The following is a 16690-nucleotide window of genomic DNA, read 5'->3' on the forward strand; positions in this document are numbered from 1 at the left end:
TTGAGCTTTAGGAGGTCTTTTAAAAAATAGTCAAGGGTTTAATTGTTGATCTCAAGCTATGTTATTGCTAACCTTAATCAGAATACTTTATTAATCCCAAAGGAAATGTATCCTCAAGTATTCGTTGGATCAGTGGAACATGCCTTTAAATATCCAAAAAGTACATGAATGCCATCACACGAATTAGCAAACAGATTCTGTAGGTAAACAACTGATTTGTAATCAAAAACCAGATAATGTCACTGTTGTGCCCATCTTAACATTAAGCACATATTCTATGGAGACAGGAAACATTTCATATCAACACTTCACAGCGTTTTCAGTATGTTGATGGAAAACAAAGTGACAGTGATTCCTTTCCAAATATATTTGCAGAAACTTTTAGATCACGGGTGTTAAAAGTCCTGCATTTTGTGGGGCTGGGTGTTGAACCTGGATAATTAACAAAATGCACTTGTAGCACAGCATATGGAAACAGTCAAGCACCAAAAGTCAGCTTCCTAATCCTATTTACTTATTCTCTGCCAACATTTAAGTATGTTATTAAGAAGAGAATTAGACTGGGACTGGAGAACTTTATTAATCCAACATAGCCCTGCCAAATAGCCAAATCCAACATGCATTCATTTTCACAAGAGACACACTAACAGAGAGAGAGTCTATGATTGAATGAATGATCTTTACTGCTATTATACATCGTGCAATGAACATTGATTTGACTTTCACTTAAGATAAAAAAACCCACAATAAATTAAAAGAATGAATAAAAATAAGTAAGTAATTAGAGATAAAAATAAACGTAAACTTGGCAGGAAACTTAATCAGCAGTGTATAGCGCTGTTAGCCAATTAAAATGTCCTCAGACCATATTCTGTTTTTATTGAAGTATCTGAGTATTTTTGTGTCATGTTCACAGTTAAGTGCGTAGCGTGGTGGAGTCTGTTAGTTCTCGACCCACTACCAAGTACTTTGGGTGATTAACAAGCAGCTAGCAGCTTGATATAAAGCAGCATATATAAAGTCATACAAGCCTGAAAACTTAAGTTTTGAGGCTTAAAGTCCCATATTCACCCTAAATAAAATGGGTCCATTTACATCCCCTCAGTGACTCACAGAGCTGAGACATGTATCAATAAAACAAGGGCATATCTAACCAAGTACATGGTGCAGAATATGAAGAATTTTAGCTTCAATTAAATTTAGCTTGGGTGGAAAAACATGTATATTCTTGGGGTTTTATTCTCTTGTTGTCCTAAGAATAAGAACATCTGTTAAATGAGCACTTGTTGAGTGTAAGTTTGCCACAGTGAATATTTGGGAAAACCAAATCCATGTGCACAACAAATGTATGTGAAAGGCAGACATATACATATGGTCTGTCAAACCTTATGGCTAGTTGAGGGAAAATCTGAGGAGGAAATCAGGGTTCAAGAGGTTAATGATGAGAATTTCATTCATGTTTCTTACACACATTACGACACACACACACACACACACACACACACACACACACACACACACACACACAGAGGCCAGTGTTTCCTGTCATTAGGCAGCGGAGCTGTTCTATAATTAGAACATCTGGACCCAAGTAAGTTTAGTGCCAGTGCCCTCACGCACACGCACACACACACGGAGGCAAACATTTCCAAACCATAAAATCACATAGTCCCAGCACACATACACACACACAAAATTGTACATGTTTTATATTTCAGTGACTTGTTTTTTCTTTTTTTATTCCTTGTTTTTTTTTTGTTTTGCTTTTTTTTGCTATTTTGTTCGAAAAAAGCACATTAAAGCAACAAAACAAACAACAGCTTGGAGAGCTAATGGCACGCTAAATGAAGGGAGAGAATAGCTCAAGTTGACAGAAAGAGAGAAAGAGGGAGGGGGAGGGAGAGATGGAAAGTGAGAGAGAGGGGAAAAAACATTAGCAAGTTCAAACATGGCTTTTTTTTTTGTTGTTGAATAAGCCGCGTTGCGTGTTTTTTTTTTTAAAGACTGCCGAGTTTCACAGTCTACAGATGCCTTTCCAAAAAGAGAGATTAATATTGATAATAAGAAGGCCATTCCTTTCTGTTTTGTTTTGTTTTGTTGCTTTTTTTTCCCATCTCTGTGGTGGGGGAAGAATAAGAGGCGCAGGCGATTCCTTTGACAAACCCCCTCGTCTCGCCGCACAGGCCCATGTGAAGCTGAGCCAACTGTGGCTTAGATCTCTACACACCATCACAACCAGAGGAACAAAAGGAAAAAAGGGAAAAATGCATGTAAACTGGTCACAAGCTTAAAAACCAGCAGAGTTAGCAAAACTTTTATACAGTCTAAGTGAGAAAAATCAAGATGAAGGCACTGAGCCAAAGGCTGTCTGGAAACTACTTGTAAGCAGAATTTAAAAGAGTAACCAGGGTTTATTGAAGTGGTTACTAATATATAATAGTGGCATCAGTGTAATGTGTACAATTTACTTTTCATGCACAACAATATACCAAGGTGTAGCCTGTGTAATATATTTCTGATTGGCTTGCAGGTGTCTGTCCAATCATGACATTACTAAGGTTTCCACAAACCTTATAATCCACACTGTGTGATACAGAGCTGATAAATCTGGGTTATCTATCAAGCATAAAACACAACGGCAGTCGATTAGAGTGTTTGACCCACTGGCTGGTCAGCAGAGGCCATAGTCACATTGTGTGATTGTCATCCTCAATTTCTGACACTAGATTTTGTCCTGAGCCTTTTTTGGTTGCAGGATCTTTCCAGTGACCAACTTTGCACCTTCCTGTGATCAGCTTATTAGGACAAAAGTGCATTTCACCATCATAACTGCACCTTAAGGTGATGAGAAAATTTTATAGTAATGTGAAAATGCAGATTGATTTCATTTACAGACTATATTTAGCCAGGTGTAGCACTTGCAGTTTTAAAGTAGTGGTTCTGGACAAAATTGTTGACTAAAGCTAAACAAAAAAACTATACCTGGATGTGGAGTGAAATTGAGAATGTAATTTTGGTTAGCTAAAAGGGAAATAAAAATTAGACTTGTGCAAAAAAATAATAAAATAAAATAAAACCAACTGAAACAGTTTTCTAAACTTGGAACTAACTTAAATACAAATATAGCAGAAACATCCTTAGTTTGCATGATGAGGTATTGATGGAGACTTTATTGAGACTTTATACAGCATATATGAGATATGCCCTCCATACAAAAACAACTGAAACAAACACTGATAATAAAATGAAATAAAATTTAAAAAAAGAAAAAAAGGAAAGAAGGATAACTCCTCTTCTTTTCACTGAGAGGCTTCCATTGTTGTCATTAGGTTTGTTTAAACAGAATCAGGCGTGCCATTTGCAAAGGGAGTCAGCGGAGTCAGGTGGGGCGTTGTTAGATGAGCTCAGGTCTCCTCCACTGTCATTGTCAACTTTGCATATTGTAAGGTTTGTCTCTCAAGGGCCCCATACTGGCCTGGGGCTCCAAGCAGTTGCCCAGCTTGCCTTGTGGCAAGCACGGCCTCTGCAGCTTTGTACACCATATCGCAAATCTAAACACAATCTGCCTCAGTATATACAAATTCAGTCCAACGATAATGCAGATGTTTGGAACTGCCACAAAATAAACAAAATAAGTGTAAATTTGTCTATGGCAAGGATGGCAAAATAATAATAATGGATTGCATTTATATAGCGCTTTTCGGCCCTCAAAGCGCTTTACAATACCACTATTCATTCACTCTCACATTCACACACTGGTGGAGGCAGCTACAGTTGTAGCCACAGCTGCCCTGGGGCAGACTGACAGAAGCGAGGCTGCCATATCGCGCCATCGGCCCCTCTGGCCAACACCAGTAGGCAGTGGGTGAAGTGCCTTGCACAACGACCAAGACTGTCCGAGCCGGGGCTCAAACCAGCAACCTTCCGATTACAAGACAAACACCCAACTCTTGAGCCACGATCGCCCTATAATAATAATAATAATAACACAATGAGAGAGACTGGCAAACCTACAGAAATAAAGTTTTACTAAAAGGTTGCATTACACCTCCGACGATCACTTAAAAAAAACTTTACTCTTTATAAATACTAATTTATGTTTGGAATAATATAAGTAATTTATATCTCGACACAGTTGGAATACTGCCTGAAGTCTAAATTTAAAAAAAAAAAAAATGAAACGATAACATTATTGTAATTTACCTGGACATGTGCCATTTATGGCTGGACAAGTAAAAAAGGTCAATTAACTCAAAAAGTTGATGGTGACCCGTGAACGAGCGCACTGAGTCACTCAGACAAACTAGCGGACGAAGAAGTGAGACAGTCACTCTTAAACTGAGACCGACAGGCAGTGTTTCAGATGAGTTTTTGTCAAACTGAGTCTCTGGGTAGATTTGTGTTTGACAATTCAATTAAGGCTGCTTTCTCTCTGTAGAGGTTTTTGTGTTTGCTGGCTTTATAAAACTCTATCTCATAGACACCTGCCAGCTTAGAGCTAATGTAAGCAGAGGGATGAGTGAGCTTAATCATACAGAAAGAGAGCGGGGCTGGGGGTGCGGCAGAGAGATTTTTGAAACCGGAGAAAGTCCAGTGGGTTGGATGAGGAGAAGCGAAATGGTCTCTCAACGAGTGCAGAGAGGCCTAGAAAGTAAATCAGGAAACAGTAGTGCTGCGTTAAACAAGCTCAGAGAATTGTACCTTGACATCTGCTTTTAATTAGCAGGGAAAATAAAAACAGCACTCAATCTTGTTTCTTCTCTTCGTCTATCATTTTTGCTATCAATAGAGGCAAAGTGGCCAGTTCCTCCCTCATCCACATGCTATATAAATATCAGTTTCATCGTACTGATGACAATGCAGGAATACAAATTTCCCCTCACCCCTTTGGCAACATTGCTTCAATCCTATAGGATAATAGTGAAACTTGCGCAAGCTAAACATTACAATTTACCAAAATCGCAAAGGTACAACAATATTTTATTCAGAATTAATTGAATGAATGAACTGAAGGCAACTGTCTCATAGACTTCTAAAGAAAATAATTATAGAAATTAAATCGGTAAACTAATGTATTAGTTTTGTGATCAGATACAGAAACATCGCCTCATGTTAATCTCCCTGTAAACTTTCAACAGAGGTGCAGTCATGTGTTTGCACCAGCCTACAACATACATCTGGGTTGGAGGATTTACTGTATACTTAGATAGGCATCAGTGCACATCTTGCATGGTAAGACTCCAGTTAATCATGTTACAGTCACTTGTGTAATCTATTAAGTTTATTCGGCATATAGACTTTAGCCTTAAGATAGTCCCTCCTCCTCACAGGCAACATGAGCATTCTTTACTATAAGTGTGGAGTGTCAAAATATTTTAAATGAATAAACTATTTTACACGTTTGATGTGTAAAATATTGAAGGCCTTCAGAGTTGTCATGTATACGCCGATTTTCTGGCACAAGACGCTTTTTTGGTTTTTGTTTTGTCTCTTTTCGAAGGATTTGAGCCTTCCAGGAAGTACACATGTATAGCACACATGCAGGACTACGCTGCCAAAAAGTTATTTTACATTGACCTAGTAAGAAAAGATAAGCCAAAATATCTGATATGAGAAACATAAATTGGTCGACAGCCAATAAAAACTTGGGTAAGACTATGTTTTTTGGTGACTTTCGAGGTATTTCCTATTGCAAAGGAACAGTTTAGTTCCTTCTCCCCAGACCCCAAATCTACCATCACCATGACTATATTGTGAATTTCAGCTGAACACTGATCCAGTGTTTGTGATGCACGTACTGTTAGTAATGAATGCAAAAAAAAAAAAAGACTTTAAAGAAACTTTAGCCTTAGACTTAAAAGGTTAAATGTGTCGTCTGAGTGTCACACCGACAGCGTAAATCCCACATCACACCTTTATCTGATTTCATTAAAACTAAAAACAACCTTTCCTCCTTTTATTCCTCCTCGCCCCCCCCCCCCCTCGCTCTGCTCCTCCTCCTCCTTCTCCCTTCATCTTTGCCTCCCTCCCTCTCTTTACTTTCTTTCTTATTCCTTTTTATCTTCCGCCTCTCCTCGCTCTTTCATGGCGCCCTGTTGTCAAGTGTAAACATGACTGAGCACTGAGCCAGAGGGGTTCGACTCCTATCAGGTCTCCCTCTGCTCTCGTCCTCCAGTCAAGCTCCTCCTGCTGATACCTCCAAGGAAACGGCGAGGTTCACTCCAAAATAAAAACCCAGCCGCTGGAAAATGTGACAACCACTTTTATGGAAGAAACTGCAGAGAAATCTGAAGAGGATCAGGTGCTTTTTAGAAGGAGATGACAGAGAACTGGGGTCATTTGTATAACCTTTACAAGTTGAAACCTGTGTTCCACAGTTGATTTTTATGGAAATTGCTGAACAGCAGCTGACCTACTTCTTATATACTGATGGATGACAGATTAAAGTTATGTTTTGGGAGACATTTTGCTTGCATTGTTTGGGTCCTTTTATGGGAATGGTGAGTGCAATACAAAGTAATGCTAAAATGCTAAGTAATTACCTTTATCCTGTTATGATTCTTCTATGGAAGATTTTCATCACTTTCCCAAAGTCAAATACAATGAGGGAACACCTACTGGAAGTGGACACTTAATCCCTCCAGTTTGTTCCAGAGGTATGACACTAAAAGCTGTTCCTGGATCTTTATGTCCCTCGCCTTGGACTGAGGCGCTTTATGCCGTTTTTTTCCTCTTAATTTATGTTTATATTGTTGCCTTTTTTATCTGATTCAATTTAATTACGTTTATATAGCACCAATTCAAACCTATAGTTGCCTCAAGGTGCTTTAAAATTGCAAGGCTACAGAGAAAGCTCATATTTTTATGGTATATTTAGTACATGGCTCAGTCTTGGCTTTCAACAGCTTCATTTCCAACATCAGGCAGGTGGGAATGAGCTCTATCACACCTATTTTAACTGCCCAGCACCAATGGTGATGCTTCTTTTTTAGGGATCATTGAATATATTCCCTCCTTTCAGGAAAGGCTGGAGAATTAAATTATGATCATGTTCAATTAATTTCCTTCTACAGTAAATGTCACTTTATGCAGACAATACAATCATATACTCAACAGCTTCTCACAGTAATTTGTAATATCAAGCTGCTTTGCAATCTCAAAATGGTAATAAACACCTCTCCTTCCAAGATAAGGCAAACCAAATCATATGATTAGAACTTAACAGCATCTCAGTTAGTTTTTTGTTTAAGAAATGATCAGCACTTTTACATATTTATTAACTATTTATTTATTTATATTTATTAACTTTTTAGATTTTTTTTACCCTTTTTTAGCAATTTTTTAGCCGTTATTGGAAAGGAGCAGGATAAATTAGGCAGGAAAATGGGGAAAGAGACCCGGAAATGGTCTGAGGCAGCTTATGGGTCACCTGCGCATCTAAGTGAGCAATAGCTGCACCCCAGCTGGAGCAATTTAAACAGAATCGCTCACTAGCTCACAAAATTAACTAATTAAGGCAAGACTCTTATGAAAAGGTGTTTTTCCCCTCTACCACAGAACACTCTGTTGCAAGATTTTAAAATAAGTAATGTGATTTTTTTTTTACCAATTTTTTTCTTTTAAGATTTAGAGGCACAATATGTAAAATACCTGATTTTCGAAAGGATCACTGTTGTTGAGCAATAGCGCTCACTGTGAATTCCAAACACTGTTTCTTAACTTGATTGTCCTCAGCACATGAACATTGAACTAACCAGTATTTGTACCTACAATTACAGGCACTGCTATGGCATAGAAATCGACCACCATTCCGCCTTCACAAGTATCTGCTGGTGAAGCATAGTAGCAAGAGAGTACGTGGTATGATGTGTGGTTTGGAGCTGGCAGCCCTGACAAAAACACAGGAGGCCAAGCTGGAGATATTACGGATTTCACCAGGAGTGAGCTGGATGGACAGGATTAGAAACCAGTCCACCAGGGGGACAGCTCAGGTTGAGTGGTTTGCGGACAAAGTTAGAGAGACGGTGCTGAGATGGTTTAGACATGTGCAGAGGGGGATAGTGGATATATCAGACAAAAGATGTTGAAGATAGAGCTGCCAGGTAGGAGGAAAGAAGGACGATCACAGATAAAATTCACTGATGTAGTGAAGGAGGACAAGCAGAGGGCTGGTGAGACAAAAGACAGGGTGAGACAAAGGCAGAGGACCTGCTGTGGCGACCCCTAAAGGGAGCAGCCAGAAGACTTTTGCACTCTCAGTCCTGTATACTGCACCTATACATGCTATCTGATCCATTTCTTATCCCCTTTTTGTTGCTCCAATCTTAAGTAATAAACAATGGTTAAATTAATATCAAAATATAATAGAAATATTTATTTGATTTCCCTCTAGCCTGGATTTTCTCCAAGAGAAGCATTTTCTTTCACAAAGCTGAATTGCTTTGTGATATAATTTTTTAGGCTACGAGATAAGCTTAACCTCCTAAGATCCGAACTTTTTCATGGCATGCATTTTTAATTTTTCTTTGTGTTTTTGGGTTGATTGGGACCTGATGAATGTATAAAACAAAGAACTACCAGATTTTTTTTTTTTACCTAATTTTCCTTTCTAAGAAAAATGAGATCCACATATGAGGACATTCGTTTAAAATTTTGATAGAACAGTGGCAGTGCAACGTCCTCGTAAGTGGATATCAGTATTTTGGTCTAGACCACCCAAAATGTGATGTCCACATATGTGGACGCCAAGTCCTGGGAGGTTAAAGCTTCCTGGACTTGCTATTATCACTCTAATTATGGCCAGCAAAGTCATTAAGTACACGTCTGGATTTCTACAACATTCATCAAATCATAAAATTCTTGACAATGTGTACATTTTTTAATTTTTTTCATCTTCCAGCAGCAGTGAGACTGAGATCCAGAAAATGCATTGCTTCTGCTGCACTGGCTACTACAGTGCGATGTGATAAATTTGGGTGTCATGAATCTTTGTGGTTGGGATGGGATTAAAATAGCCGCACACTCACACAGAGTCACACACAGCAACCGCATGCACCTGTGCAGGAAGAGCCCTGTGCATTAGTTATGTAGCAGTTGGTTTGTGGTAGTGATGGGGAAGCGAGAGCGGGGCTCAGGTGAATTCTATCAGCTCTGGTCCACCCTGCCTAATAATAGATGACCACTGAAACTAACACAGCATTAGCAGCCATTTACTGAGAAATCAGTCACACACAGTCCTCTGAAGAAACAACCTACAACCTGTATACCGAAACTTCAGAGCAGCTAATTAGAAACTGATTCCTCCTTTATTTCAGTTTAGATCGCCAAGTTCTGCACATGCCACTCACTGGCAAGGAAAAGCAGAAATCAGGAGATAATCCCAAGACACAAGGGATGTGGATACAGAAGCCCTCAGCTGGAGAGCAAAGCACAGACGGAGAGGCACTCAGAAATGTCTTGCTCTGTGTCACAATGAATGCACATTCCTTGACATGAACTGACAAATGACTGTCAGCAGCGTTTCACACATGATGACTGCCTCAACATGCATTTTATTTCAAATGGATTAAATGATTATTGGAGTGCTTGTAACTACACCTGAAAGAAAAGGTTGATTAAGGGATTAGTTGATTGTCAGGAAATTAATCATTAATTAGTTTAATAGTGATTAATCATTTGAGTTCTTTTGCAAATAGAAAATGGTCCAATCTCATCACATGTGCTCTATTAAAGCCTTTCTAGGCCATAAATCACTGTAAATATTTGGAATTTGAAAAAAATCAGTTGAAGCCAGTTGACATATAATTGTCTCCACCTACGTATTCAAAATTGGAGCTTTGAATATTCACACATAATTCTCTAAGAAGATCTTGATGCCTGAACCAAAACTTAACATTTGTAAAAACAAAAAAAAAAGGGGGGGGGGGGGGGGGGGGGGGTGGCAGTGTAAAAATGGCTTGTTCAGTCAGTGGATCAACCGAGAGTCTGCACCAAGGTCCAGGCAAGTTCAACAAGTATTATTTTGAATTTCCAATCATGCTAAGTTAAATATGTGGGCTAGAAAATAATATATAATAACAACAGGTAAACACGGAAAATCAGAGGTTCACCAAAGTCAGTAAGATGCATCGTTTAGCAAGCGTCTTTATTGGAGGATCGACCAACAAACAGACCAGTTTATTAAGCAGCACTGTTACCCCAAATAAGTTATCATGAATATATATTTGCTATTTTGCTGTAACACTTAAACATTCATGACTTCAGAGTGTGGCTCAAGGACACTCTGACGGATGATAATAGACACGGGAGATAAATCAGCGATTAAACCTGGGAGCTTCCAGTTTACCTACCAGCAGGATACATGTCACCAGCCTGCCACGTGTACTGTGCAGAGCAGACCAAAGGGAAACAGGCATGGGTTATCTTACCAGTTATCCAGGGTAATATTTTTTAGATTGTTTTATTTAACCACCAAACAAAAATGTTTTATTTACATCTACTGATGAAGATGACAACCAGCAGCTATAGAAAGACAGAAGGAAAGACTCACTCTTGTTAATGTACTTGTGTTGTGCACACGGTGATTATAAGTGAGACTGAAACTAATGTGTTTGTCTGTTTCTCTCTTGCAGTAATTATTTAAAAGTCTGTCAACAGAGCCGTGAAGAGGGAGAGTCTGCACATCCCTCACTCCTCACCACATATCTCCAGAAATGATCAGAAGTATGCGGACACAAAGCAAATAAAAAATGAAATAAGCATTACATCCTTGTGTGATTACTACACGGGTCATTCGCCATTAATGTGGAAATAATTGAGTCCTGCACGATTTCATTTGCCTTTCATAAACGTTTCCCAGTGTATAAAGCATGAAATTTCCTGTTTATCCAGGAACTCAATGATCTTGAAATTCTGCTTAAATTTCCATGTTAATGTCAGAAAAGAAATAAGACTGCACAGTGATGTTCCCACTTCCCTTTTCTGTTTTTTTTTTGTCACTTCAATGACCGTGCTGACTCAGTTATTCAAATTGAGTAAACACCAAGATATATATTCTCTTAATGTTTTTCTTCTATGTAAAATAACTGATTTATCTAGACTCTTTTATCACTTCTTGCTTAATTGTGATTGGGAAATGTGGCAATTTCTGATGAATACTTTGGACACTGATAAGTATTTTATTAATATGGCACAGAGAAACAGAAAGTGCTGTAACGCCCCCGTAAAAAAAGGCAGATTCCCCATTTTCTCCCCCGACGAGGTTGTAACCAACGGCGACCGTTACAACACCGACTGGGGAGAGGTGCATCGTGGGATTGCCACCTGGATAGCACCTCCTTTTCTGGAAACGAGGAGTGAGAAGTCGCTAACAAGTTAGCACGTCTGCATGGGTGCAAGGCTGCAGGGACACACAAACGCGAACAGTGACACACGCTCAGACCGAAACAGCACCCACACGGAGCAAGAAGCACAACACACACACACACACACACACACACACACACGCACACACACACACACACAGGATAGCACCTGCAGACATTCTCTTGGTGTCTCTGCACTTATTGATGAGATTTCTGCAGAAGAAGAATGTTCAGTTGCCCCAGAGGGACAACAAATGCCACACTCAGCTTTCTGTCACATTTACATCCCGTTGTTGCAAATATACATGCACACAAGTCATTTTTATTCATATACAGACAGTTAATAAGAGCAGTGCGCTATGCTAAGGTAAAGTCCTGCCAAATTAAAATCGAACTATTATGATCAGACAGTTTCAATCAGACGGTTTACTTGGCAACAGTGGGAAGGAAGAACTCCCTTTTAAAAAAATCCTTTTTAAAAATGGAGGAAGAAATGATTCACGTCACTCCTTATGTTACTAATTGCTTTTGGCTGCAGTGGTGGACAGCATAAATGATTACTTGCATTGGACTGGAATAGAATATTAGTTCTCATAGATTAAAAGAACCTTGTATAGCGACTGCACAGTTACAATGAATCTGTGGAAACAGCTACTGTATATAGAGAACGACCTACTTGAAAAAGTAGCTACTGTTATTTTAGTGCTGTGAGTATGGGCACAACACTCAAGCAGGTGTTACCAATGGCTGCATAGGGTGGACCATTGGCTCGGCCCCAGCAATTTCACAAAATAGATTTTTGTCATATGTTAAACATGGACATAAGTTGATCAGAGTAGTAAATATTTCACATGTCTGATTGTGAAAGGTGCCAAATTTATTCAGACTGCACAAAGACACACGTGCACGACTGGAAACCATCGCAATATACCAGCGCAAGCAATAAAGGAGAAGGCAACAAGGTCAGCAACATGAAGGTATAAAAATGAAAACTGCCATTGCACAGTACAGAAAGATTTGGTTTTACTGGTGTCTTCTGATTGGAGTTGCTAGAAACAGTGCTGCTCCTCATTGGATCCTCCTTTCATTTCTTATTAATCAGATTTACTTTGCGACCACCTGGGCGGGAGCTTATTTATTCATTTCTGAGAGAAACATGTTGCAGCTTTCACATAAATTAGGCCGCGGCTTTGTTATGGGGCCACACAATAATAACAATTAGAAAACATCAGTTATTTTTGTCTGTAAGTGCGCTTTTATTTTAAAGCGGCACATTTGGAAGTAACCTGTGAAAAATGACATCTGCCTGGTGATAAAATCTTGGTGTTTGTGGCGGTTTGCATTATTTGTCCCTCTAACCCACCACAATCTCGTCCTCGTTGCTTCTCTAGGTCTCCCACCCCTCGGTCTCTCTCTGAATAGTTAATCATGCTCTGTTTTTGCCTTATTAAGACTTAATGCAGAGAACAACAGCTCTGGTTTAAATCGGAGACTGTGACTAAAATCAATAAATAAAAAAACAACCTCTCTCTCTCTCCTGCCCTACCCCGCTCACCCACCCAGTGTTTGCCGAAAATTGTATCCCATGTCTTTCACTAACTACATTAGAGAGCAATTACAGCTTAATGGCTGTCGAGATCCATTATCGACATTCATCTAACCTTTAAATATTTCAAGATAATACCACTTTAATTTGTGAAATTTAATGGAAGGCGAGTGAGCACACTTTTGCTCCTCTCTGTCTCTCTGTCCCCCCTTTCTGCTTCCACCTTTTCTCTTTCTCGCTTTTCTATTGCACAATTTTCCTCTTTCTGTTTGTTTCTTAAATCTTCATCACTCGTCCTTCCTTCTGTTCTTTCTTTGATCGCTCTTTTCACTCCCTGCCTCATCCACCCTGCTGTCATCACTTCTTCTCTCTTCATGGATCAAAATTTGGATTAAATTTTTAAATGAGCAACATCTAACTGAAAAAACCCCAAACAAAAATAAAACATCTGCCTTTGACACATGCTTTCAATGCTCATTATTAGTGTACCGATTTACATAAGTACTGTCACGTGAAAAAGAAAGTTTTCACAGGAGTCCCATGAAAACCTAAGCACACCCCATGATTGGGTAGCTTGTGAAACCACCTTTAGCTGCGATAATTTAAAGTAGTGGTTTTCTGTATGACTTTAACAGTTACTCACATTATTTTGTCCCACTCTTTTTCACACTGTTGCTTCATAGTTTATAGAGATTTGCGGTATTTATTTATGGATTTGTCCAGGTCCAGTAATAGCATTGCCATCAGTGTGATTAGTGTGATCATTGGAGTTTAGCTGCACCATTGCAAGAATCTGTCCTTTCAGCTATTCTGTTGAAGAGTTGCTGCTGTGCTTCGGATCATTGTCTTGTTGCATGACTGAGTTTGGGCTGAGCTTTAGCTGTCAGACAGATGCCTTACATTTAAGGATGTGTGTAGAATACTTTGGTACACTGGTGAGTTTTTTGCAGACTAAATGGCTGCAAGGTGCCTGGGTCCTCTGGCTGCCGAACCAACCCAAATCATCACACCTCTACCACCGTGCTGACAGTTGGTATGAGGCATTTGTGCCGATCTCCTGTGTTTGGTTTCCTCCAAATGTGCTTCGCATCATATATAAACATCTCCACTTTGGTTTTCTTGATCCAAAGGACTGTTTTTCCTGAAAGCTTGTAGTTTGCTTAGATACAGCTTTGCAAACCAAAAAGAAGAGGATTCAGAAAGAAAAGGATTTCTCCTAGCCATCCTTCCAAACAAGCCATGCTTCTTCAGTCTTTTTTTTTTTTGTAATTGTACTGTCATAATTTTTAACATTTAACTGAGGCCTGTGGAGTCTGAGGAGAAACTCTTTGGTTTCTTGTAATTTCTCAAGTACTGAATGGTCTGACTTTGGGGTGAAATTGCTGGTAGATTGTGGCACGGTGTTAACACACACCTGAATGATTCAGAACTCCAAACTACCAAAACCTCTGCTATTATAGAAGCGCTCACACTCGCTGACACATATTGCCTTTTTTACAAAAATGCACATATACTATGCAACGATGGAAAGAAGGCAAAGGAGTTTATACAATGCTCAAAGGCCAAAAGAGAAAATCAGAAAAGACAAATAGAACTAATGAGAATAAACAAACAAACAAAAAAAAGCAGAAAAAATAGAAGAACAGGTGGTACTATCAAGCGGGTATGTTAAGTTTGGCTTCCTTAAAATAATCACAAACATACACAAACTGAAACTGAAACAATGAATTGTTTGATGTTTTATGTCCAACTGAGATGTTTAATAATGGTTTACCTTTTTTCTAAGATTAAAGTGCAGATCTGTGGATTGTCACCTGGTTATCTGCTGACTGTTCTAGCAGGAGGGGGCATTAAGACAAAAACAAAACAACACAGACCAAGTAAGGATTGTACCCACAACCTTAAAATTGCCAACAGCACCCCCTAACTAGTTGAACTAAACATCCGTTGAATAAAAAGCAGAAACTTAGCAACATTATGCATTGGCAGTCGAAGGGCTGTGCAAAAAATAAAATAAGTCAGGAATAGGGATGGGTACCGGTATCCGGTGCCATCATAAACGGTAGTAACCAGACCGAAAAGCAGCACACATTTCGGTGCTTTTTTCCCCCTGAGATGTCATACACTTTGGATTCTAGCCAATCATTTTACGTTTCCTAGGATAGTAGGCGGGCCCAGGTACGTACGTTCTTTTAGAGCAGAGCTACAGATTAAAAATGCCCAAGGCGAAGCGGTCAAAAGTCTGGCTGTACTTCACAGCAAAAGATGCAAACTCAGCAGCCTGCAACAAGTGCTTTAAGGTGATACTGTGATACTGTCAAAGGAGGTAACTCCTCAAATCCGATGAAACACCTGGCGACGCATAGCGTTTTTTTTAAAAGCCGAGAAATGCGCCGTATTTGATAGCTTGCTGCGAGACCTCACACCGTGCACATCTACTGCGGGTGTGGTGCCTGTTATTGGACCCGGAGTTTGCAACATCCCCCAAAAACCCAAAGAGGAGAGTCCTGGCCCCTAGCTCTGCCAGTGTAGCAGAAATGATGACGGATGATGAGGCTACAGCAGCAGCCGTTCTTCTCTGCGTGAGTAGCTTAACGTTGTTCGTGTGTAATTTACGTTGAGTAGGCTAACCACGTTATTAAATTAATGCATGTAAGGTGAACTAGCAAACACCGTCGTAGTTACATGCGGCTGTCTTCTTGTTTGATGGCAGATACTCCCTTCACCCTGGCCAAAAAGGCTAAAATGACCAAAGAAAAAGTGGAAAACAGTTAAACATGAGAGGTTTTTGGACAAAGTTTGTGTTTTTTTCCATTGATTAAGCACTGCTTCCAGCCAAGAATGATACCATATATGCCCCATAGCTGCAGAAAAGGCTAACATTGTTATCTTTTTACAAAAAAAACAGCTGAACATGAGAGGTTTTTGGACAAAGTTTGTGTTCTCCATTCTTTAAGCACCGGTTTGAGCACCATTTAAGCACCGGCACCGTTTCAAAAGTACCGGTTTGGCACCGGTATCGGATAAAACCTAAACAATACCCATCCCTAGTCAGGAATGTAATTTACACTTAGATAAATAAAAATAAATATTAATGCTCCACCACCTTTTTCTACTGCTTCTTCCACCTCCTGTGTGTCTGTTGTCTGTGTTGACAGCAAGGTGACTGAAACCTGTGGTTAAAAACATGCTCTGACCACGTTTTTCTTACTTTTTCTTCCTCATTTTGTCTGTGAGCCCCCTCAAAACTCCTAAAGGACCCCTGGGACGTCCTGAAAACCCCCTTTAACGTGTCTGAAAAACAACAACATAACTGCAGCTACACAGAGGTGATTTTGTGAGAACATCAACAGTTATATCGACAGTTAGCTAAAAAAGCCATGTAGAAAAGTCAAAAACTTAAATCAGCCAGCTCAAGTAATCTTCCACATACTGCTCTGAATGCTGCATGCATTAGCCATCCTTAAGAAGAAAGCACCTCCTAACGCAGCAACCTATGATGACAGACAACTGCAGCCAAGGACCATTTTTAGCGTTTTCAGTGAGACAGCTGCCCACAATCTCCTGTCGTTGACTAGTTCGTGCTCAGACTCGTTACAGTCATCTAGTCATCGGAAACTTTTTTTTTTCCATTTTGGTACATGAGATTTGACCACTAGCCCACAAATGTGTGAAAAAACACAGAGTACCAAAATGCAAATATCATCTTTTGCAAGTGAAGGAAATGTTCTTCCCCTGTAGGAGAGGATCAGGTGGTGATGATATAAAGAGAAACAGGATG

General features: G+C 39.5%; 1 protein-coding gene across 6 annotated transcripts in view; it reads right to left on the bottom strand.

Moving 5' to 3' along the window:
- tcf4 (transcription factor 4) overlaps positions 1-16690 on the bottom strand; it is a 249336-nt gene that overhangs the window by 193572 nt on the left and 39074 nt on the right. The window lies entirely within an intron of this gene.

Source organism: Neolamprologus multifasciatus, chromosome 7, assembly GCF_963576455.1.
Source record: "Neolamprologus multifasciatus chromosome 7, fNeoMul1.2, whole genome shotgun sequence".
In the NCBI taxonomy this organism is placed as follows: Eukaryota; Metazoa; Chordata; class Actinopteri; order Cichliformes; family Cichlidae; genus Neolamprologus; species Neolamprologus multifasciatus.